This window comes from Mugil cephalus, chromosome 2 (genome assembly GCF_022458985.1).
Source record: "Mugil cephalus isolate CIBA_MC_2020 chromosome 2, CIBA_Mcephalus_1.1, whole genome shotgun sequence".
Taxonomy (NCBI): Eukaryota; Metazoa; Chordata; class Actinopteri; order Mugiliformes; family Mugilidae; genus Mugil; species Mugil cephalus.
In genome coordinates, this window is record NC_061771.1 from 15,886,000 (window position 1) to 15,909,485 (window position 23,486).

Genomic DNA, 23,486 nt, shown 5'->3' on the forward strand with positions numbered 1-23,486 from the left:
TTTTTATTGATAAATTTATTATGTCTTAGCCAGTAAATTATAAAATATACTTCATACTTCAAGTGCAATCATTAGAAATAAATTGTGGTATTTAAACAAATTTAAAGGCACTGCTTTTTCATGCAGTTGTTTTATTCAATATTGGACTTATGAATGTCCAACATTGAATATTTTACATATTTTGTCTCCATTGCCAATTCATAATCCAAAGTGCCAAAAAATATCTGTAAATATGTGTAAACATTGCAGCATTTTGGGAAAGAAAGGGCGCAGCAAATTCTCTTTGAGCGCCATCTTTCATCCGGGCATTTCAATAATTATATCTTTCCGGTCCGATAGGCGGCGCTAGTGCACCTGCAAGCTCATTAACCAACATGTCTCCACTCACCTCGAGCAGCTGAATGCGGTCAAAGCAAAGACACTAGGAAGCTTTTTGTAGATGTTTGGTTGTTGGAGAGTGGGTTTGGAGTCAACAATGACACACCGTAACATTTCCCTCGAAGGTAAGCAGTCTACAACACACACAGACAGATAGTTTATGTTTTTAAAATTACCTTAGGAAACGTTAGTTTCCAAAAATATTTATTTTTATCCCGGTGCTGTAACACCCTATCACAAACAGTTTGTAGCTAACTGAGAAAAAAACAAACAAACAAATAAAGAAAAAAACTACAATACGTTTTAAGTGAATTAAATTAAAGAAGGTGGGCCTCTTATTTCTGAGCACGTGGTCAGCTCGACGTATAATTTGTTAGGACAATAACCCTCAAAATAAGGGAACAGATAGTTTTGACTGAAATGTCGTAGCCTTGGCTGCTAACCTGAATATAAAATTTTAATAGCAGTTCATTGCAACATTGTTAACTGATATAAGTTAGTTAGTTACTAGTTTTGTTTTTAGGTAACACTTCTATGCCAGTGTCTGGTCTCGGTCTCTGCCCTTAAAGGCATTTTTCGTATATCTTGGAAACAAGTTGACTCTTGGACTCGGGGCTTGTACAACTTGTTCTAACTCAAATTGTCATGTCCCTCCGTCTCCTCCTGCAACTGTCCATCACCAACGTACATGCGCCCACTCAGGCCACAGGAACTGACTGATCACAACAAATCTGGGCTTTTCAGGACTCGCACAATAACATGGAAAGTAATTGTTCTCAGCCAGCTGTTTCATGGGGAAATTAAAGGAGAATCTGTAAGCTCATGAAACACGTTTTTATTTACATACACTGATGATGTGTGTGTGTGTGTGTGTGTATATCTAAAAATATTTTTTGGTACTTTGCTCTTTAGCAAGAAAACCAAGATTAGGTTACAGTCTCCTGCAATAGTGTTTGCTGGCTCAATCAAGTATCTTACAAGGACAACTGGAAGAGATTGAACATCATTTGACTTTTTTTTTTTGTGTAAACTAATCTTCCTAATGCTGCTCTACATACACGGCTAACATTTCCTCCGCACTGTTTAAAGGTTTTTTGTTAACTAATGGAGGAAAGAAAAAGTAAAAAAAAAACAAAAAAAAAACCGCAGCCTTGTTTGCATGAATGACAACTTCTTTTATGTTTTAGCTGAAACAAGCACCAAATAGACAATGAGTGCTGCTGATGATCTTGCTGTCAGTGCCTGCCATTTCATATGTAACGGATCAAATTATGGGAGACCTTGCAGTGCAGTGCCGGGGCTCAGAGCGGGATTAAGGGGCAACTATCTCAAGGCTGTGCTTCTCAGATAACCGCACCTAAAGCAACCTTTTCTCAAACACACAATTACCCGTTCGCCCCCCCCCACCCCCCCAATCCCCAATCCCCTCCTCCCAACCACCTCCCTTTTGAATTTCATCAGGGGCTTAATTAGTATACAAATAAAACTTCCCTTATCTCCCTCTCGCCCTAATTGGCCTGTCTTTAGTTATGCCTGGTGAGTGTGTGAGCGAGCTGGGGCCCCTGTAATTAGGGTGACCGTGTTCACCTTTCCTCTCAGACGCACGGGTGCTCAGGCTGCCCGTCGGGACGCCGGGGCTCTCCGCATTGTGCGCCACGCTCACATGAGCGTGCGTGCGTGCGTGTGTGCGAGTGTGTGTTTTCTACGGGGGTGTTGGGGAGGCGCGCTCAGGATTATTGCTCTGCAATCATTCTTGGACCGTCCCAACGGCGTTCTCATGAGCCTAGGAGGGCTTTGGGTGCTGCCGGTTCCCACTGAACGGAAGGGGCATCTCACTTTTTTCCATTCCCTCTCCTCTCTCTCCTCCCCGCCTCCGCCCCCCTCCACAACTAAAGTGTTTATCGATTATCTCGGCCCGCTCTTCAACAACTTAATACTGGGTGACAGTCCACTGTGTTCTCACCGTAATTAGAGTTCAGCTCCTGAGGTTGGGGGGGGTTTGAGGTTGTGGGGGGGCAATTAGAACCCTTTGTTATTAAACTTGATTCATCTTCCTCCTGCACGAGCCCTGCCCTGCTCTGCTCTGGTCTCCGCTGCTCCTGGATGCTCACCAAGGGTATCGGGCCATCCAGCCTCTTGAAATTGGCTAACCTGCAAATTATCATGTTTGCTCCTAGGCTCACCCCCCTCCCTGTTTGCCCCCCCCCCCCGCCCCCAAACCCTTCTCTTCAGGTCGGCTCCCCTCCTGATGGCAATAACACGCAGTAATAACTGTATCCCCAGTCAAATCCGCTCGGATACCGGGACTTACAATCACCACAGTACTCCTCAGGAGCCGGTCCAATACGTCCTTTAATATATGACTGCACACTGCGTTTTTTTATTGTGTTATTTAACACACGCGGTTCATGTTTCCAGTCTAATGACGAATCCAAATTAATTTTAACCTTTTGACTTGTAGATATTGAGGATATCATGTCCGCCGAGGGGATTGGTTTGTTTGTCTGTTAGTTGGCGAGGCGCTGGAAAAATCTATCAACGCATATCAGTGAAATTTGGGGGAAGGTTAGGCCGTGAGCCAGGGAAGGAGAGGTATTAGTTTTTGGTGGAAATCCAGTTGCCGATTTTGATATGTGATGCACATATGAACCAGACGGAGACAAACCAATGTGGCAGAGGTGAGCACTGATGAGTGCTTCCTTTTTATCTTACGTGGTAAAACCAAACAAAAAATTTTAATAAGTAACTGGTGCATTTCAAAGAAACATTTAATCCATAACATCAGTGTTGTATTGATTTGGTTTGTGCTCAATTGACTGATGGCGAAATGAATTACAAAATCCTGGCATTTAGGTTTCACTGTTAAAACACAGGGCTGTTGTGTCGCTGGACATGACATCATTGGTTGGCTCAGATTGTTAAGCTAGCGGTCACACCGGACAACTACATGGAAACTGATAGGGAAAGAGGAGCAGATTATACAAAGAATTAAAGGAGACATGTTTTGCATTGCTCCTGGATGTTCACATGATTTTCATAAAGTTACAGACTTTGAACAGAAACTTGTTCTCCGAAGTTGGCTAGATGGGCTCAAAAGGAAGAATCTTCAATTTGAATTTGCATTTTGCACTGTGGGATCCTAAGTGGAGCTCGAAAATGCAAAAAGAAGACATGGGAGCGAGATTTTGAGCAGGCAATTTATTGAAAACAATTTAACTGAAATAGACTGTTCAATAATCAGCTGATCAAATGTTTCAGAATGGGTGAGGGTTAAAGAATGGTGAAGCTACTCATTACTGAGTCCGTTATTGACATTTTTATTTTATTTTGATTTTGATTTTTTTGCCGACCCTCTCCTCGCTGCCCTGTCCTTGCTGATCCCCCTTGATCTTCCACAAAAATGTGTCTCTCAACCCTTCTTCTTGTCAATGCGTCCTCTTCAATAGCGACCAAACCAACTATCCAATGACGCAGGGAGTGACGTTAAATAAAGATGTAGTACGATCTAAAACGTATCAGAAATGCATTTAAAAAGCTCTTTAAAAACGACTTTTTGTGATTTTTATTTCAGCATTATGTTTTAAATATGTACACATGTACTGTGTTGGTGTCTGTTCCGTTGTTTCATGTTCTCTTTGACTTGTAAAACATGTGATCACATCAGGGGGCTTCAATGTTTTTCAGGCCAAGGATCCTCAAACTGATGGAGAGATTAAGTAGGGACCCCCTACCTGCTGTATGTGTTCTATATTAAACTCAGCCCAGTGCTATTTGTAAATATACATTATTATTATTATTATCATTTTGCTTTCAATATTGAGCTATTCCTTATCCTTTTACTAAAATATGTTGGATCCATGTGTGTTTAAAGACAAAAATAGATATAGATAGATATAAAATATCTAATCAACCGCGGCCCCCCTGTTGAAGACCTGTGATGTAAATGATCAGAATTTCGTGTGAAATCTGTATTTCAGGAAGTAATCTGATCATAAATGGGTTGAGTGTATGCGCTGTGATAGAGCTTCTGCTTCCAGACACGTCCGGATGAGGAGATCCCCTCTGGACTGAATACAACAACCCAGTCGTCTCGGACCGCGGATAACGTACGTTTTTCACCGGTTTGCGAGGGTGGTCTCAGCTCAGTTCACTTGTTCCAAAACGGAGCCCAAACCAACATTCCCCATTTCAGAACAACGAAAAAAAATTGGCGCGAGAGCGCACTTAGGAAACCTAGTTGTTGGTGCTGTGGTGTCACTGTTTAGCAGAAATGGTCAACGTCTGTCTCCCACCACCAATAAAACTGTCAACTTTATGTTCTCGGTTCCTTCGCTGGACCAAACATTGTTAGTTTGAAGGGGTGAGGCGAGTTGAAAATATTCTCCCTCCTCTCCCCTCTCCTCCGACTGCCTCCCCCTAACCCCCGTATCCCCACCCTCCGCTCATTCTTTGTCTCCAGGAGCTTGATACGGAGCTTATGGGGAAAAGGAGGAAGATCAATCCTGGTGTCAGCAGCTCAGCGCGCATCTCTCCCAGTAACGGCAGGACAAGTGTCAGCTGGAGGAGAGGCAGCCGCCATGCAGAGACGGAGGAGAAGAGAGAGGGAGAGAGGAGGGTTGGAAGGATGAGGGGATGTCGGTGTAGGGAGAGGGTGGGGTGGGGTGAGGAAGGGAGCCCACTGCATGGCAGCCAAGCGAGTGAGTAAGCGAGCGGCCCAGCCCAAGGGAGTGCACCTCCAGTAGACAAAAGATCAATTCTCTCCATTTCACTCTCAGCTCCTGATAACAAGCAAAAGTTCAGCAAGCCCAGGAGCTGTCTCGCCTTTGAAATGTGCATTCTGGTGTGCTACGCACACGCAGCCGCGCAGTTACACTTTCGTACGAGTGCCACAGTAACAGAAACAATCACACTCTCGAACTGGGGAGCCCAGTGGTTTCAGAAGCGACTGTTACGTCCTTGTTTTTTTTTTTTTGTTTTGTTTTTTTGGTTTGTTTAGGCACGAGAGGCAATTTGGATTTACTTCCACAATGGAAGTATCGTGATTTTTATTGACTTTAATGAGGGCGTACATGGTTCGGTTTCTTTGAAGCTGTTGAGTTACAGCCGTCATTCCCTTAACGCAGATACATGTTCTCCAAGTTTGTCATTTGAAGCGTCCAGCAGTTTTGATATATTACTAAATGTCCCTCTGGCAACAAAAACATCATCTTTTAGTTTGCAACTGGCTGAAGATAATAAAACACACAGTAAGAAAAAAAAACAACAAGAGAAAAAAACAAAAAACAGCCCCAGACAGGAAGCTGTTGCATTTGGTCAGAATCAAAACATAATTTGTGACAGCGAGCTGTGCCAAGGGTGTGTGGTTTGGATCGTGATTGCGGGTAACGTTGTTATTGGCAAGGGGCTTCGGTCAGCCAAACAGAAACATGCGTCTCGGAGAGCTTCATTTTGTTTTTCCTGCAGACACAAGTGTTATTGATAACGTCCTCATTTAGAGGGAGTTTATGGAATATATCGTTTCCTTCCTGTTTGCGCCGGGGCTCGAGTCGCGGCACTTGTTTTCGTTAAAACGCTAAAGAGTTCCCCTGAAACCACATGTTTGTGGCTGGTGCCGAACGTGTTCCTCATTAAAAGTAACAGCTTTTAACTCATTTAAATAAATGTGTGATGAGGTTCTCGCGGCCCCGTTCCTCGCCCAACACTGACGCGCCGCCTTTTAAGCGCTGTATTTTCTCAGTCTACAGGTTTTGCACCTTTCCCAGTTCCCATAAAACTTAACGTTTATCTAGGTCAAGAAAAAAAACAAGACAAAAAAAAAAAAAACTACTTAAATGTGTTGCCAAGGTTTTAGTGCCTTAAAGTCAACAACCAAATTTCACGCAAAAGTGGCCAAAGTTTACCTCATTTCCTTGTTCGGTGTTACTTGATGAGTCCTTGTTGTCTGTTTGGATCCTCGCTCCGTCTGTGAAAGCCTATAAATCTCCGCCGAATTCCTGCGAGGTTGATGGTGTGTGACAGTCCTGTAGCTGGTTCCGTTTAAGACAACCGCAAACAGAGCAATTCTGCGGAGGTTAAAACCTTGCCTCTTCTCATCAGAGTGAAACCCGGAGAGAGGGTCACTCTTTGTCAGTATTCAGGAGAGGCGCTGGCCCTTCGAACCACAGTGGACTCATTACACAGAGACTGTTGGCCTGCTATTCAGCAAAGTTCAGAGCTTGGAGTTACTATGCTTTCCTTCCTTCCCCCCTTCTTCCTCCCCCCGCCTCCGTTTGCAGTCCAAATGTCATGACAGTGTCTGTGTAATGTACCCAATGATTAGGTTTCTCACAGGGACCCCTATCCGTGGCCTCCAACAGATGGCCTGTCCCCCCTTTTGTGCATGCAGATTTATTCACGGGGAATGTTTACACATATTGTCATTACGTGGACACGGCTTCGACGGGCAGTAATTGAGGCAGTGGCTGTCATCTAGTCGGTGTTGTTTTTGTCATGTTCTGGCTGAAGGGAGCAACTTGCGAGAGAGGGACAATCGGCATCACACAATTGACCTTTTACATGATTTTCAATTACTGCGGAGAGGAGGGAAGCAGAGAGGTCCCTGTAGTGCGCCTGTCTCCGCTGTCTTGTCTCCGCAACATCTGCCCATCGAACGTGGCGGCGGCTCCTCTCTCCTCCCCATGAGGTCGCCCCCGCCCTGCCCAGGATGGGCAGGTGTGCTGCCGGGCCCGGCCCCCTCTGTCATTAAGCGGCCCAGCTGTGCTGTCACGTCTGGCGTAGAGGCGGGTGTCATCCATGACCCTGTCTCGGCCCCCTCAGAGGGGCACGCGCAGACCTTGACAGGGCAGCTGAGGGTAAAGCCACGCATGGAATATCTATGAAGGACGGCCACGTCGTCCCCTCCTCGCACCCCGGTGGGCGCCACCTCCGCATGCTTGCCTACCCTCCTGCCAAAGTGCAGGATGGGCCCTCATCAGCCGTGTCAGTCAATAACAAGAGAGAACATCACACCTCCCCTCCTGCTGTGTCCTGTGTGTCTTTTCAAAAGAGAGGTACACGCTTGGAAAGGAGGAGGGAGTGCAGTGAAGCACTGAGGAAACAAAAGTATATCCAGCCGAACGGCGGTCGCATATTGCACATGTATAAAACCGTTTCACCTTGGGCATTTGTATATACATATTATATATTATGTATATGTCAGAGTAATGTTCTCATCGTGATCATTAACACTTCTGTCCTGCCTCCACTCGAATCCTTAATGACCTCCCAGCAAACTTCAGGCCTCTGATGAAACTTAAATGTCGATACGCGAGTCGAACACTTAAGGTTATAGGCTAATGCTTCCAGTTTCAGCGATTAATTAAAAAAAAATGTGAAGTTGGTAGCAATAAAGAAAAGTCCTACGACCGACGTTGAACTAATACCGGTTGCTGTGCTCGTGTCCATGGAAACGCAACCCCTAATTGTGCAAAGCTTCTTGACAGGTTTCAGCCAAGCTGCGGTACAGACGGCTTCCTCTCACAGTTTATCCCCAAGAAGAATGTGGAAAAATACATGCGCCGAAAAGCTGTGTGTTACCTAGAAAGCCTCAGCTTTGAGTGGCTCCGTTTAAAAATGTTTTCTTTAAAGGTAAAAAGATATCACAGACGCATGTTTAGCGGTGGTGGCGGTGTGGTAGGAAGATGCCTCGTGACTTTACTTTCGTAAAGGAAAGTTAAATTTTGCCAGCGGCTCAGGAATTTTCACCGTCATCATGAGAGCGAGTCGTGTTGTTCGTGCTCTAGATTTCTTACTTGATTTTACTGGGACAAAGACATTACTTACAGAGTCCTCAACAGATAAAAACAACAATCCCCACGGAGCGGTTCACCTCCAGCTAGTGTATTTATTTAGCCCATATTTACCTGCTGTTCTGAACGTACCAAGGACAGATGTTAAGTAGGGGAAACGGGACAGGAAAGGCATTGCTGAACCCAGACCTGAGCTAACACGAATCATTATTAATTAATGATCGGTGGCTCGGTCCAGTTCACATCATGGGAGGAGTCATGGTTGGAGCAGGAAAAGATGCGAGAGTCAACAAAACTTTTTTGAGACATTAAGAGTTTTATTTATTTATGCCATTTGCCTGGTCTTTGATACACACTTAAATGTAATATATCAAAGAACAGGACGCTACAAGTTACTTGATGCTCTGATATTTAATATTTTGTGAAGTAGACGGACACATGAGGGGCTCTTCACGTCATTCATTAAATTAAAGCAGAGTCAACGAGTTTACAAATTTAACAGCCAACGAGGCCAAAGGTCAGGAATTCATTATGAATTTTATTTTCTTCCTAAAAGGTCACGCTGGAATCTTACGTCCCCAAATACAAGCGCAGCAGGATTCTGTGCTTCTTCGGTGTGTGTGGTCTGAGTGGCAGCGATGCCGGACGTCTGCAGCAGCTGAACATGTTTTAAAATGCTTAATTATTTCCACATGAACACATGTATTGCTCTATTTTCAAAAACAAAACAAAACAAAACAAAAAAACATCATAATATTTTTACACTGCAGTGAACATTATTGGAGACCCTGTAAGTGGCACAAGTTGCAGATGTTCTCCAGCTTGTACTGCTACAGTTACTCCAATTATATCCAGTTGTATGAGCCTTAAAGTAATCTCCAAAGTACTGCTGACAATTATCAGGTCCGGCTTGTCTCATGTTTTGCGGCGCTTTGCTTTGCTTGCTCTTTGCCAGAGATTTATGTCTGATGGCTGGAGACCGCGGTAGCTGGTTTCGACAAGTGCATTAAATCTACTGTGAAAAATATTACTTCCATCGTGACACTTGTTAGTTTTGTTGGTGAATAATTTGATCTGGTGATAGACTGAAGCTGATCATTCATTTTTCATGCAGTGAGCATAAGTTGCTTAAATGTCTTTAAGGTAAGACTTGGGGTGATTGATGAAGAGTTGACCTTAACCGCTTTATGTTTCTCCCGCAGTAATGGGACACGTCATTCTATACGTAAGAGGACATGAGACACTTTCTGGTTAATAGCTGAAAGTCTTGCAGTCTAATTCAAGGATGCTCTGTGAAAACTTTTTTTTCCCCGCATCCCAGTGGCCCCACAAAGCTGTGTAGTTAGTTTCACAAATATTCTGTTCTTATTGATCATGCATATCCAACCCATCCCTTCAAAAAAAAAAAAAAGAAAAAGAACATTGCATCGTAGAGGCCAGAATTTACACAAAATCTTCCTTTGACCAGCAAGAAACCGCGAATCTGATGTTTGTTTGGTCATTTTTAAGATATCGAATTTTTTTCTTTTTTTTTCCTTTTCGGTGTCAGTGGTGTAATTCCCAGCCTCACCTACAGTGCATATGCGCACGTCTGGTGTTATTGGCAGTGAGCCTTCATCTGTCGACACCTCCAGCGTCCCTGGTGGCCTTTGTCACAGAAGAAAGAGAATGATCAATATCCCGGTTAAACTAGACTTTCAAAGCTGATCGCGGGGCCTCGTTCTGGGGCCTTCTTTAATGAATTTTCTTTCATTCCACACAAGTTTTTAAACATCAAACAATAAATCGGCCAGGGCACAGTAAAATATTTAGATCTATTGACTGTGTTTGAAAAATGTAGAGGGCAAAAACTCTAGTGGTTTGATGCTGATACATTCTGAACACTTTAATCCACCCGAGTGTTTCCTTTTATCTGCCTGGGTTTCTCCAAAAGAGGGGAAAAGGGCCTCAAGAATGTTCTCAAAGATCCAGCAACTCTTTCTTAAAAGCTCCTTACCTTCAATTGCTCTTCTCTAACACGTTCACCTTCTCGGTACCAAGGCACTTGAAAAGAAGAAGAAGAAGAAGAAGAAAAAAAACATCTAAGATTGATTGTTTGCGAAGTTCAGACAAAACCCAGAGTGATCGTTCATCTTCAGTGACCTGGTCCTGATCCAGAAATTATCATTTCGAATGTGTAAAAATTGAATTTCGCTTTTCCGTAGTTCATTTGAAAGCCCCAGTAAAACCTTGCATGTGGAAGTCAGTTGTTCACCGTGGCAACGTGACAAAGGATGAGAGCATCTGTATTACAGCATTGGCACTTTATTGTAGCAGTGTTGCATTTCGTCATCCCCCGCTTCCAAACAAATGCAAAAAAAAAACAAAAAAACTGAGAGGTGATAAAAATGACATCTGTGTTAGGGAGCCTGTTGTGTCTTCGGTTGGAAGTGGATTCGGGCGAAATGTCTTTATGTAGCCGTGAAAGGTCCCACGAAAAAAAAAAAAGAAAGGGTGCTAAAATATCTCTTCTATCCTTCAATATTGACGGCTGCTTTCAGATGGTACAAGCCGTCGAGATCAAAAAGAGGGTCTGAAAATACATTATGCTGTTGAAACATTTCAAGAGACTCAGCGAGTTTGAGGCGAGTTACGCCTCAAACTCGTAGCGTTGTGTATATTTAGTGCACATCACAGGATTTATTTTTTTTTCTCCCCCCCCACCCCCCCCACCCTACAAAAGTATCTTCATGGTCGAAAGTGAATTCTCTGTTTTGTCTCTTCAAAGTCACATCAAGGTGAGCGTCGGTGTCTCGCTCTGACCGCTCCTCTAATAAACTGCGTGCGCGTTTTTTTTTTTTTTTTTGCGTGCCTGGTATGTGCGCGTGTGCGCGTCTGGCCGGCGTGACAGTCTGGCCTTGACGTTAAACATCTGTTGGGTGATTCATGCGGCTGTGGACGTGCAGTGACACCGAGGCACATCTGCCGGCGTGTAGGCGATCCTCGCAGACCTGCCCCCCTTCCCCCCCTCTAACCCCCCCTTCCTTCTCGTTAGGCCTCGGCCTCACCACCCAAATCGCTTTCCCTGCGATTGCGTCATTTTCCCTCCTCTCCAAGCGGCTAGTTCACAAAAGTGACATCCTGCTCCCTTCCCCAGTTGTGCACGCCGGTGAGCGGCAGATGCGTAGCCTTGAGGAGATTTACAAATGGCAAACACAATGAAACTCAAGAAGCTGGGAGAAGAGAGAAAAAAAAAAAAAAGGCCGTCCTAGAATAACCTCATTTTCTTCCTCCTTTTTTTTTTTTTTTTGTTAATATTTAACCAGCTGATCTAATTTAACACTAAAGGTTGAAATCAGTTTAAACTTTGGGACACAGTGGACAAAATAAATTACCAATAACTGAGTCATTAAATTCACATATTTGCACATCTGACCTTTGCTTTCAGTTTTCCTGCAGATCTTTGTTTCTTCTGTTTTCTTAAAATCTTGATTTTAAAATAAATGACACTTAATATAAAAATTCTTACCATATGAGATTGCCTTTATTTTAACGCGAGCGCGGCCGGAGTCTGCACGCGTGTACTGTAACACTTCAGAGATGTGTTTAGTATTCAGTGAGTTAACTTCTCAGTCTGCTTACAAAAAAAAAGAAGAAGAAAAAAAAAAGGAGCCATGTTAGAATCTGGGCCCGCTATAGATTTATTCCACTGAATGGAAAGATTGAGAAATCATCTGAGCCTAAGTGACAGATGCTTCTCTTCACTACTGTGCGGGGCATTGTAATCACTTGAATGAATACAGCTTGACTAATTAAGGTTATGCAGTTGGCTGGCTCTCTCCAAACAAAGCCCAAGTAGTGTAGATTGTGTTGTAGCGGCGCAGCTCGCCCAGTATCCTACAGACGAGAGCCTGACGTGTCAGTTAGAGAAGTGCTAGAAAGATCAATCAGTGTGGCACTTCATTTTCAACATCGCGTCCGTGTTTCCACTTAGCTAAATGTATAATTCTGTTGTGGGGGTAATAAGCTCATAAATGGATTTGCTGCATTGTCGGGCTGCGCCGCTCTCGGGCCCCCGCCGTTACCATGACGAAAACACAGAGGAATATGACTGCAACGTATTAAACAGAAATAGCTGATGACTAACAAACACAGCCAGGGCAGATGATGATGATGATGATGACTGAAATGCATCGGATAGCTGTTCACGAGCGCGCTGCGCATGTTTGGCACAGATAGAGTCCAAGGACGCACAAGGCCTTTGATCCTGTCTCTGGGGCGTCCCAGATGTTCCAGCGCAGGGCAATGTCAAGTCTGGTTTATTTGCAGAGGTAATGCCCAGCCATTATATGTGCAACTCATCCATCAAACAAAAAAGGAACGTTTCAGGAACGCTTTTTCTCTTTGCACGACCGAGCAATTGAGGTTTGTCAGCAAAGGGAGTCTTGATAGACCATAACCACATCTTCAGCTACACGTGCTTTAAAGGGTCCAGGACGTGATGTTTAGTTAGGGAACCCGCGAGACGTTTGTTTTCCTGCTTAATGCACACGTCTGAGGATTTTATCAATCACTCGAAATGAGGTGAAAAGTCGTGTTTCAGTTTCAGAGGGATCATCGAAGTGGAAGCTATCCTTCCTGGAATCACAGGATCATTTTAATCATAAGGAACTCATTTGAGTGCACTCCTACTGATTGGACGTCTTTGAAAAGCCTCGACCAGTAGGTGGCAGTATGATACCTGAGTCTGCATCTCTCCTACCCGGGACTCCTCAATCATTTTAAGAATAAGCACCATTACTATTTCAATTGACAGATTGAAATATACAATGAAATCTGCTCCAGTTATTATACACAAAGCGGTATATTTAACCGTTATTATTATTATATACTGTTACAGATGACGCGCTCCAACGCAAGGTCTGATTTAAAAATATTAGCGGCTCAGGATAAAATTGTGCACCTTATGTTCTCTCTGCAAAGCCACTGCATTTCACTGCTTTCAGCTTTGGCATTAAAACTGAAAAAAGAAAAGCAAAAGAACAACAACAACAACAAACTATTTGTCTGAAATAAAAACTAAAAATGAACCGAGAAGTTTAAAATAGTGTGTTTTTGCCTCTAGATTTGAGAAGTTTTTTTTTAGTTTCAGTTTTTTGTGCTCTGCTTATCCATCCTTACACTTTGTGAATGTGATCTTTGTAAATGTTTTCTGATGATGTTGACAGCAACCAACTGGCAGGTTGGTGGGATAGAGGTTTTTTCTTTTTTGTATTTGTATTTGTAATAAGGCTGCTGATATCCACATTTCCCCTGTAGTCACAACACAGTAAATTCTCTTTTTTTAGTTATTATTATTTTTTAAATTGACTCGTCGCAAAATGACAAAACTTGTTGTCATCCCTGAAAACAGCAGCCTTCCAGGATCGTCCCTCTGACTAAGTTGGCTCTCAAATTTAATTTTGTGCGGTCTTTAAGAAAAGGAAGGTGGTCGTACAATCTGCTACATTCGCTGCCTCAGAATTATTTTCTGAAGAGGAGGAAAAAAAAAAAGAAAAAAAAGAAAATCAATTAGCGCTAAATTTATTCATGGATTTCTGCGATCAATGCGAGTCCACTCAGAGGGGCTCATTGGGACCCAGTTCATCCCAGTTAATGTGTTTGAAGAGGAATTACCATTGATGTTGTTTTCCCCTTCCTCTCAGGTCAAAGAGCACCTCGTAGCTGTCACGGTCCGGCCGGCCGGCCGCACAGGTGGAACTTCCCTCGCGGTCCTTACCCGTGAGGCGCCCGGGCGGCGGAGGGGATGGCGCGGAGGAGCGGCCGTCGACGTGAGGTAAAGACCGTCCGCTCGGTCGTCTCGAGCTGAACCCACCTGACGTGTCGGGGAGCCTGCTCACTGCAGCTAATTGTGAATCCAATCAAGGCTGGGAATACTGCCTATCGATTTACCCCGCTAAACACACACAATAAACAAATACAGAGGGAATACATTACGGGTAAACTCGCTCACAAATGGCTTTAACGTCCACAGAATATTCATAGAGGCTCCAGTAGCTCTCGGTGCGCAGCCATTACGCCGGTCCGTTAGGTGAAAACAGCTGTTCCTCACACTCTCTTAATTGGCTGCAACCACTGTAATTTTAATTCACACGACCTTTCATGACTTCTTGATTGTTTTCATAATTCTCGCATACTTCATTACGCTGTTATGCGAAAAGACATGCGGTGTGATCCTCTGAAATGTTCCTTCAAGGATATTCTTTTCGCTCTTTGTATTGATTTCAAGCCGTTCCTGCACACAGGCTATATTTCAGGTCAATTAGACATATTTGGGCATTTGCAAATCATTTTTTTTTTTCCCTCTCAGATCCTGGGGCTCTAAAACTGCACTTTTGGCCCTAACAGCACTACTCAGATTCTCTGTGGAGCTTGACATTTTGATCCGCAACAGAGACTAAATGATAACCGTTTCCTTGTAAATACTGTTGCCTGCGGGGGAGGGTTTAAATAGACCAAGAAGGACTTTTCACTCACTCACTTGTTTATATTCACAACTCATCTAAATATGGACAGCTAAAGCATTTAGACTATAGCGCGCATCTAACGCGGCGGCGTGAGGCCGCAGAGCAAGCGGTGCGAGGGGGAGACCCGTAATTACAGTAAATTATTGTTCCTAATTCACTAAATTCCTCCGCTTTTACACTTAATTTGATTAAACTCATTTCCCAGAGAGATGGCAAACGGGCTGCCGCGGTTCAGCCCGGACTTTCTTTATCAGACAACGGAATTCCACTGTCCTCCTTTCTGTCAGTCTTTGTTTTAGTTTTCTTTAAAGAGAATAGCTTTAAAGGTTTCTTCTGTTCATATATGAAAGAACAAGCTGCCTTTGTTTGAAGTGTTTTGGTCTTGGCATCTGTGATCACTCTCATTAAGGCTCTCCTCTCACTGAGAGAGAAAACACTCCAATTCACTTATTTTTATTTCAAACACATCATTGACTGCTGTCTGAGCTTGCCTCCACATCTGAGAGAAAGTATTTATTTGAACCTCACTAACGCCCCTTTCTCCAACAATTTTAAATATAAATGGAGGGAGGAATCGATTAGTCACTCGCTGATTTTTGTATGTTTTTCTCTGAAGAAACGTAAAACCAGTAAATAATTCCTTTTAGCAGCCGGCGCGGAGATTGGACGGAGTATTTATTTTGCCTCGAGAGAAAGTCGGCGCTGGAGTTTGACCCCCGCGTGTCGCCATGACAACCTACGGCCCTCCGACGCTCGGCGGCCGGCGGATGACAGCATCCTCCTACCGGCGTGTACGCGGCGAAACCGGCAGCGCCCACGCGGCCCAAGATTGACATAAACACTTTTTAATTGAGCTGCAAATGTTGTCATACGAGATGGAGTCACTATTTTAGCATCCCTGAGGGGGAAAACTGCTCACGCGAAAAAGAAATGCATAATTGATACAGCCAGTCGCATTATGCCCAATGTGAGGCATGCAACCGATAGGGTAATGTTACACTTTTACAGTGGCGTACAGAGCTTTTTTTTTTTTTTTTTTTTCTTTCTTCTTCTTCCCAGATTGCTGATAGCGTTCAGTGCTCGGCGGCTGGCTCTGGGGAAAGATTGCTCCGTGTCACATCCTTATCAAAAGAGCGTTTTGTTCCTCCTTGCGCACACAGTTGTTATTCCACAAGAAGGCCTGTGATCTGTTATATGCGTGCGGATCTTCCTTCGGCACCCCCCCCCCCCACTCCCCGGCCCGACCCCCCTCCGATGCTCCGCTGAAGATCAATTGTGTTTGTACTGTATGTGAATGTGTATCAAAGAGTCCCCACAGTCAATACCTCCTCTTATAAGGTAATGTACTGACACGGGAGACTCCGCGGGGACTGTGCAGAGCTCGGCGTGTACAGAGGCTGTGCAGCAGAGGGAAGGCTCGGGAGGAGGGGGGGGGGGGGGGAACACAGCAGTCATATGGTGTGGGAGGAGGAAGCCGGGGCTGATAACACGCACCGCTTACACAATACTATCTTCAAGTGGGAAGCAAATATACCTGAACGCAAACACGTATGCGCGCGCTGGCTCCTTTCGACGCGAGGCGCTCCTGACCCCGAGTGCTGATTAATCTCCCGTCGAAACACCTATTGTGTTTCACGGAGCCACGTGGGGATATGTTGTCAATGAGAATTTTCATAGCAGCAGCAAAAAAAAAAACAACACTCACCCAATTGTTTTATTAATCCTTCAGACTTATGAAGGTTGTCCACACAGAAGGGGAATTATTCCCATGCATTTCAGTATCATATTGACCTCATAACTACCCAAGTTTAAGTCATAAATCCATAGTTGCTCTTGTCTGGGAAGTGGGCAGCCCGGTGCTCACCAACTCCTCCTTCCTGCTCTCGCACTTTTACAGCTGAGGTGGGAGGCAGGTCAAACACAAGGCTGGGGGTTTTTGCAGGATTTAACCCAGCTAAAGGATGGAAGTGGGAGGATGCGAGCGTTGGCCTGCGCCTGTGCGAATGCGTCGGCATTTGATGGCAATAGGATGCGGGGCGCGTCGTGCCTTTTGATGTGCTTTTCCCCCCCGCGCGTGCTTATGAATGTGCCGTTACATGGGCAGTGACAGAAAGTTGACCCCCGTGTCAGCGGCGTATTATGTCCGGTTCATTTGCCGGGGCCAGATTCCATTGGCTGTCAGTTTTACTGCCTCACCGTGTCAGCTGGCCAGTGTTAAGTCTGATGGAGTGTTTTAGCCTCTGAAGCCATCCTGAGCGGAGAGGCAGCGAGGGCTATATAACAGGCTCAGTGACAGGTTCTCAAAAACAGGCGAGCCATGAATATGCAAGCTCCTCCACAAACAGCCAGGAAAAAAAAAAAAAAAGAAAAAACTGCTTGATGTGGCTGAATCTGAAAATAAGCAATTTTGCCATATTCAAGCAGCAACATTGACACTTTCAGCATATTTCTCAGAGAGTCTCACTGTCTCTTCGGTTTTATTTCCACAGCACGAGTTGGAGGAGAGAGTTTCTTGCTTGTTTCATCACTTAATATTAAATAATGTTTCACTTTACTGTCACAACATAATTAAAAGTGGGGAGGCATGTGGTGAGGGATAAAAAGAAATCATAATTGGATAGTTTTGAGAAGTTGTGATATTTATGCATTTTTTTAAATTATCTTATTTTGCACAACTAACATGTCTTGATTGATTGCGATAAGGACCTCCTCTTAGCTCCAAAAGTGCTTCCACCCGCCCCTCTTTAATGCAAATTAAGCGAACATGTGCCTTTGATATTGAAATGATCTTACTGCTTTCCTGCAAACATTTCACATTTCAGCAGGCCAAATGAAACCGTGTATGGACTTTCTTACTATAAGCTGCATTTATCTCACCACGGCCATGAGCTTCACCGGTACTGTTACAGATATATATATATATATATATATATATATTAAAAATACAAATCACTTCATTATTATTGTTTTTACCTTAAGTTCAAGTCAAGAGTCACTCAGAGTGCGTCAAAACTGGTGATAAAGGTCAACACTAGTACTGTATGTTGTTTGTTTCCTCATTGATTGTTTGACCTATCTAGAGTATGTCTCTCCATAAAATCAAAAATCTGTATTTTTTTTTTGCATTTAATTAAACACTAATAAAAATCAAACGTGTATTTTTGCATGTATGAAATACACTGCTGGTAAAATTTTCCTTTTGAAAAGCATTTTTGGTGTTCAGTTTGGAAAACAATAAATTTCACTTCTAAAAATTCTTTGACATATATGCTGTAAGACGAGACAAATCCAGTGATTACATCTTACATGTAATAGGGGACTGGGCGGCGTGACAAAAATGTATATCACAGTATTTTTATTTTTTCACGCATAATCACGTGTTCACAAGATTTTCTACTGACTAAAGATGAATTTATTGTGTTGATGAGTAAATATCGAAGAATTATCCCACACCAGTAGTAAAACCAGTTTTCATGGCCCCATGTTAGTACTGCTGGGAATGTGGAAATCCATGGATATTTACAGCTTGGATACTAAAAAAAAAAAATAAAATTAAATGTTATCAAGATGAAATGAAGAAACGGGGACAATAACGACTTAATGTTTTTGATATATGTATTTATATTTAAACTTTTATGTCTGTCATGTCAATAGCAGCACGAGCAGCTACTGTAATAATTGTCATCTTCGTGCAGCCTTTTTTTTTTTTCCTCATTCATAAAAAGAATTGGTTGCTTTAGCCAGAAATGGAGAAATCAGGGGCTGGTCAAAAAAAATGGACACAGCACCTTTTTTTTGTTTTTCCTCTCGTTCTGCCGTTTATTTTCACCGCTCATGAGTCATAGAAGTGCTTCACCGAAAATGGTCCGGTCTGAAACGGTGGCTCGCGAGGAGCACTGTGTAATCAAATATACCAGTATGCTGGTAAAAAATTCATCATAACGAGAAAAAAAAAAAACTACTGGTATTTAGTATGAACCTCCCAGCCCTAACGCTAACGATACTCTTTCAGCTGGTCCGAGGAGTCCCAGCTTTGTATACCTCCTCCATTCTGTGTCTTTTCAGGGCCCTGCGCTCTGTGACCCTCGGGGGTTTGCTCTGCGATGTGATGTGATGACAGGACAGTGTGTGTTTGTGAATAGCAGCGCGTCTTTATTACTGAGAGGAAAACGAACCGAGGCCCAAGTGAGAATCCCACTGCACCAGACACGGCCCGCCTCTCCTGCAGCAGCAACAACACACCGACCCACTAATTATGTGCTATTGTCTAGATAAGCAGCAGCAGAGTTACTGGCTCGTTCTACCTACAGAAGTCTCCTGGTTCTGTTTTCTGTTGCCTCGCTCACATAGCACCTTGTAGATAGCAGGCAATCAAGGATAGTTTCACACCTCGCGCCAGGTGATTTGCGGACGGCCTGTTTATGGGGGGGGTGGGACGTTGCATGGTTAAAGGTCTTCTGGTCTGGCCACCGTGCTGTTTGAGGGGAAAGGGTGGTGATGCTATTAACTGTACTCCTTTCCTGTTTAGAGGAAGGGGCAGCACATTCCAGGACACACACACTCGCTCACTCACTCACGCATGGGCACTTATGAAAATTTTTGTGCATGAACACAAATACTTTAATGAGCATCACCTAAACAAACTTTATACTTAGTATACATTTTGCAGCACGCGTACACATGATTGTGCACTTACACGTCTAAATGCACGCACCGCCTTCCTGCTTCGACACACTTGCTCATGACTCTATATTCCTCTCCTACTTTCTCTCTCTCTCTCTGTCTCTCTCTAACTCCTTTTACTGGAAGGCCACTCTGATAGGCCCCCTCGCAAGGAGAGACACACCATCCCGGCCGATTCCAGAGGGAGTCCTTCAGAGGCAGCACTTCCAGTGGCTTCAGTGCATTAAAGCTTTTACCTTTTGCTTCTAGAGGCATTGGGACAAAAACAGGCCCGGCTCTTCATCTCCACCAGGGAGACAGAGAATGCATTGTCTTGTGAGGACACTGATTACTTAGGAATCGGTCATCAATTATTCAAACGGCAGCACACTGCATTGCCTCCACCTTTTGCGACAAGACGGCCTTTCAAGGCTGGGAAGTGGAGAGACACGCCCTGCCTCGTCCACCAGAATCAATACAGGCCTTGGGAGTTTGCCTCCTTGCTTTCGTTTTGGTCCGTCTTGCTCTTCATACCAATGTAAATTTGGGGCCCTGGCTTCACACACTCGGGGAAACCTTGAAGTGCCAGCTGCTGAGCCGGCCACAGGCGGCCACCGTGGAGGCCTGCGGCATTTGGAAACACGCCCTTGGCATGTCCCTCGGTCCAACCGTTGCCTTTTTGTCGAATTCTGCCCACTCCCTTTGCTCTTAGCTTGCGTCTGTTGTCTTAACTCAGCTGATTAGCTGTAAGTGAGCCTGATGAATGTCCGCCCGTTCATCCACTACACCTGGTTCTCAGGAGAGGAGGAGGCTCACGCCGCCCCGAGGATGGAGACAGACGAAAAAAGGGGACTCAACCCAAAGGTGGGACCACCCAGGATTGGCATACTTGAGGTTTTTACTTTGCTTTTCTTTCTTGCCTCTACTCAATGGCGTTGCCACATTTTCCCTGGACCAGACTTCTGGCACACCTCACGCTCCCGCTCTTTAGTCATTGTCACTGAAACACACGCGCGCACACACACACAAAAAAAAAACACAACACACAGTGCTGTGTCCTGTTCCAGACTGTCTGACCTCGACTCTCTGGAAGCCTTCACCACCTTGCAATATTTGCTCGTAGAATATCCTCTTACTCTGCCGTGGAGTCAGGACCCTTATTTTGAACGACCACAGACCGCTAAGGAGTTCGAGCATCCAGGCCAGAAAAACCAATTAAACAAATGTAGTGTAATTCACACCTGATTGGCTTAAGTAGATGTTCTTGTTTTTCCTTCCTATTGTCACGTGTTTTTAACATGTTGATATTCTCGAGCGCTTTCTCAGACGTTCTCGGCCGCGTCAAGGTCAGTCTGTGCTCGAAAACTGTTTATTTGCAGGCCGTTCGGCCTCTTGGAGTATAACTGTTTTGCTGCCTGCGACATGAAAGAAAACGTGAAGGGGAGAGGGAAAAATGTGAGAAAAAGTACGGGAGGAGAGAGCGGGACGGGCGGTGGGGCGAGCGGTGGGGGGGGGTTACAGGGTCTTTAGAGGAGTTTGATAACAATGGCTGCAGTCCAAGGTTGGCTAATGGTATCTGACACACTGCAATTTTGAGGCTTATATCAACATTGTTTTTACAGCTGTAATTAAGCCACCTAATCAGAAGCACATTGGTTGGGACAGTCTGGGGCTGCGAGGGGGCAGACACAGTGAGCTGTGTTCAGCCCTGCGGCAAGGCAGCAGCACCGCACTGGGTTTGGGCTAGGTGGAGGCCAGCCAAGGGAACTGTGGGTGGGAGAGCATCCTGAGTGTGACGCACGCACACACACACACACACAGATGTACACAAGGGCTGTGCACCGTGGGCCACACCGAATGAGTGCGGATACATATGTAGGTATCGAGTTGATGTTCGTGGATTTTATTATTACTTTTCGTCGCAGTGCATCTGCGCTAGCTGCGTTTGAGTCGTGCCTGTGTTGCTGTATCCGTGTTTATCAAGTGTGCAATTATGCCCGAATCTTACTTATGCACGCATGTGCGCTCAAGTGCATTTCCATGTTTGTTCAGTGGATGTTTTATGGTGTGTGTGTGCCTGTGTGCAAAAAAGAACAGTGTGCAAATGTGTATATGAAACGGAGAGGAAACATGTGCATGTGTGCGGTCGCCTCAACCCCTCAGAGGTTCACCCCACCCTTGTCAGGGCCCAGTGCCGAGTCACCCAAGTCTCAAATGGCAAACAGCACACACACACACGCACACACACACACGCAGAGCAGGACGCAGAGCTCAGCTGGGGCCAAAGTCAACAGATGAGCTGGTCTGAACTGGCTCGCTGTGTGTTCTGATTGTAAATTGCGCTGGTGATGATTAGAGAACTCCAGCACAGGATGTCGACTCTTAAAACTGTCCAGAGAAAATAATTTTCTACTATGTTCAGGAAACTTTTTTTTTTTTCTCTTTCTCTCCTTTACACTGCTCCCCGCTCCACTCCCCCTCTTTAATTTAAACATCATGGGGCTGTATGTGAGGAGGTGGATGGAGTTGGTGTGTAAATTAGTTTAAGGCCTCCAGAGTAAAAAAAAAAAAAAAAAAAAAGCCAGACAATGGAGGCTGTTTATCTATGCAAGTGCACACAGACCTATGGATTTTTTTTTTTATCACAGTTTATTTATACAGTACATACATGCACTCACTCGCAAATATCACCTTCAATGTCACAGTTTAGGATTTCTGGGAACATCTGCAGGCGCTCATTATCTTCTGTATCTGTTGTTGAGAAGAGGACACTGGCCGGCATTTCACAATTCATCTGGGTATGTGTGTATTAACACCATTTCCTAGTTGTTTATTCCAGTGCGGCTGTTCGAAAGTGCGCAGGAAGATCAATGAGGGTTTGTGTAACGGAGTCGGAGGTTGATGGGGATAAATGATTATTGTTCTGCTCTTTACCGCCTACTCGCTGTGTCATGATGTCATCATCTCGAGACGCGCTACGGCGGGCTAGCCCGGCGTGTTGTTGTTGTTTTCCGCAACCCCTGCGAAAACCACAGCTCTGTGACTCATCCCTCACTGACATCACGTCGGACTTGTTTGGAGGGACCGCACGGAGAAACAAACACAGATGGATCGATCCCTTTTGCCGCCGCTTGTTGATGATCAACATCGGTGTCGCTGTGGTAGCAGTAGCAACTCCTCGCATGCGGAAATGGCAGAATGGGGCGATTGCCAGTGACTAACAGAGCAGACAGGATTCCGTGTCTCATGTGAACTTTTTATTTTTTTTATGTTTGAAGTAAATGTAGACGTGACTTTTTAACTGTTTTTACTTATTATTGTTATTATTCCTATTTCTTTCCTGTTACTTTGTTTTTCAGATGCTGTTTGGTTATGTTCACACACAGAAAAACCCCTTGGTTTTACCATTTTCTGGGCCAAGAATATAATAATTTATACGCACTTAAGTTCACGAGTTCGGGCTCAGCCTCGCAGACACGCGTTTCTTCTTCAGCTTGATATTCCAAAGCATTTTGTCATCTATTTACACACTTGAAACGACCAGCCACTTGGGTCGAAGATTTGGACCAGACACTTTGTGTTTTTTCCCAACATCCTGCAGCCTGGAGCCAGCTGGTAGATTTTGTCCCACATTCCTGCACCCCTGCCGCGTCGCTCAGCTCGGTGACCGGGAATGTGTTAGCAACTACTGTGTCCTCTCACCACGTCCTGCAGCCTAATTTAGATTTATGTCCTTTTTAAAGGGTCGGCCGTATATATGGCACATATGCTACAGCGATTCGTTTTTTCGCAGGGTCGGAAATTGTTGCAGCGGTGAAAAAAAAAAAAAAAACGATGGCGGCGGCGGCGAAGGGGGGAGATGGACTTGGAGATAGAGAGGCAAGTTTGTGCGACTTGTCAGGAACAGTGCGTCGCTGCTTCCCTGAAGTTTGGCAGCGGTTGCGCTCTCTCTCCCCCGATACTCTCCCTCGTTCTCTCCCACCTCCGCAGAAATGTCCAGCTTGATTTAATCAGGGAGGCGAAGGGGAAAATCAAACTGGGCGTGGGACCAAATGACTCCATATGGGGACAGGCCTGGTCCTGTGACCCAATCGACCTCGGGGGCAGGCAACAAAGGCAGCCAGTGAGTTTTTTTTTGAAAAGAAGTCTGTTT

At 44.6% G+C, this 23,486-nt stretch overlaps 1 long non-coding RNA gene across 3 annotated transcripts; it reads left to right on the plus strand.

Annotated features, from left to right (window-relative positions):
• Positions 1-373: 373 nt before the first annotated feature.
• LOC125004488 lies at positions 374-16,031 on the plus strand. Of its 3 annotated transcripts, none has more exons than XR_007112339.1 (3): positions 374-503; positions 13,850-13,980; positions 15,731-16,031. It is a non-coding gene; the product is annotated as an uncharacterized LOC125004488 (long non-coding RNA). The 3 variants fall into 3 exon arrangements; XR_007112340.1 differs by lacking the exon at positions 15,731-16,031 and adding an exon at positions 15,319-15,620; XR_007112341.1 differs by lacking the exon at positions 15,731-16,031 and adding an exon at positions 15,322-15,620.
• The last annotated feature ends 7,455 nt before the right edge of the window (positions 16,032-23,486 follow it).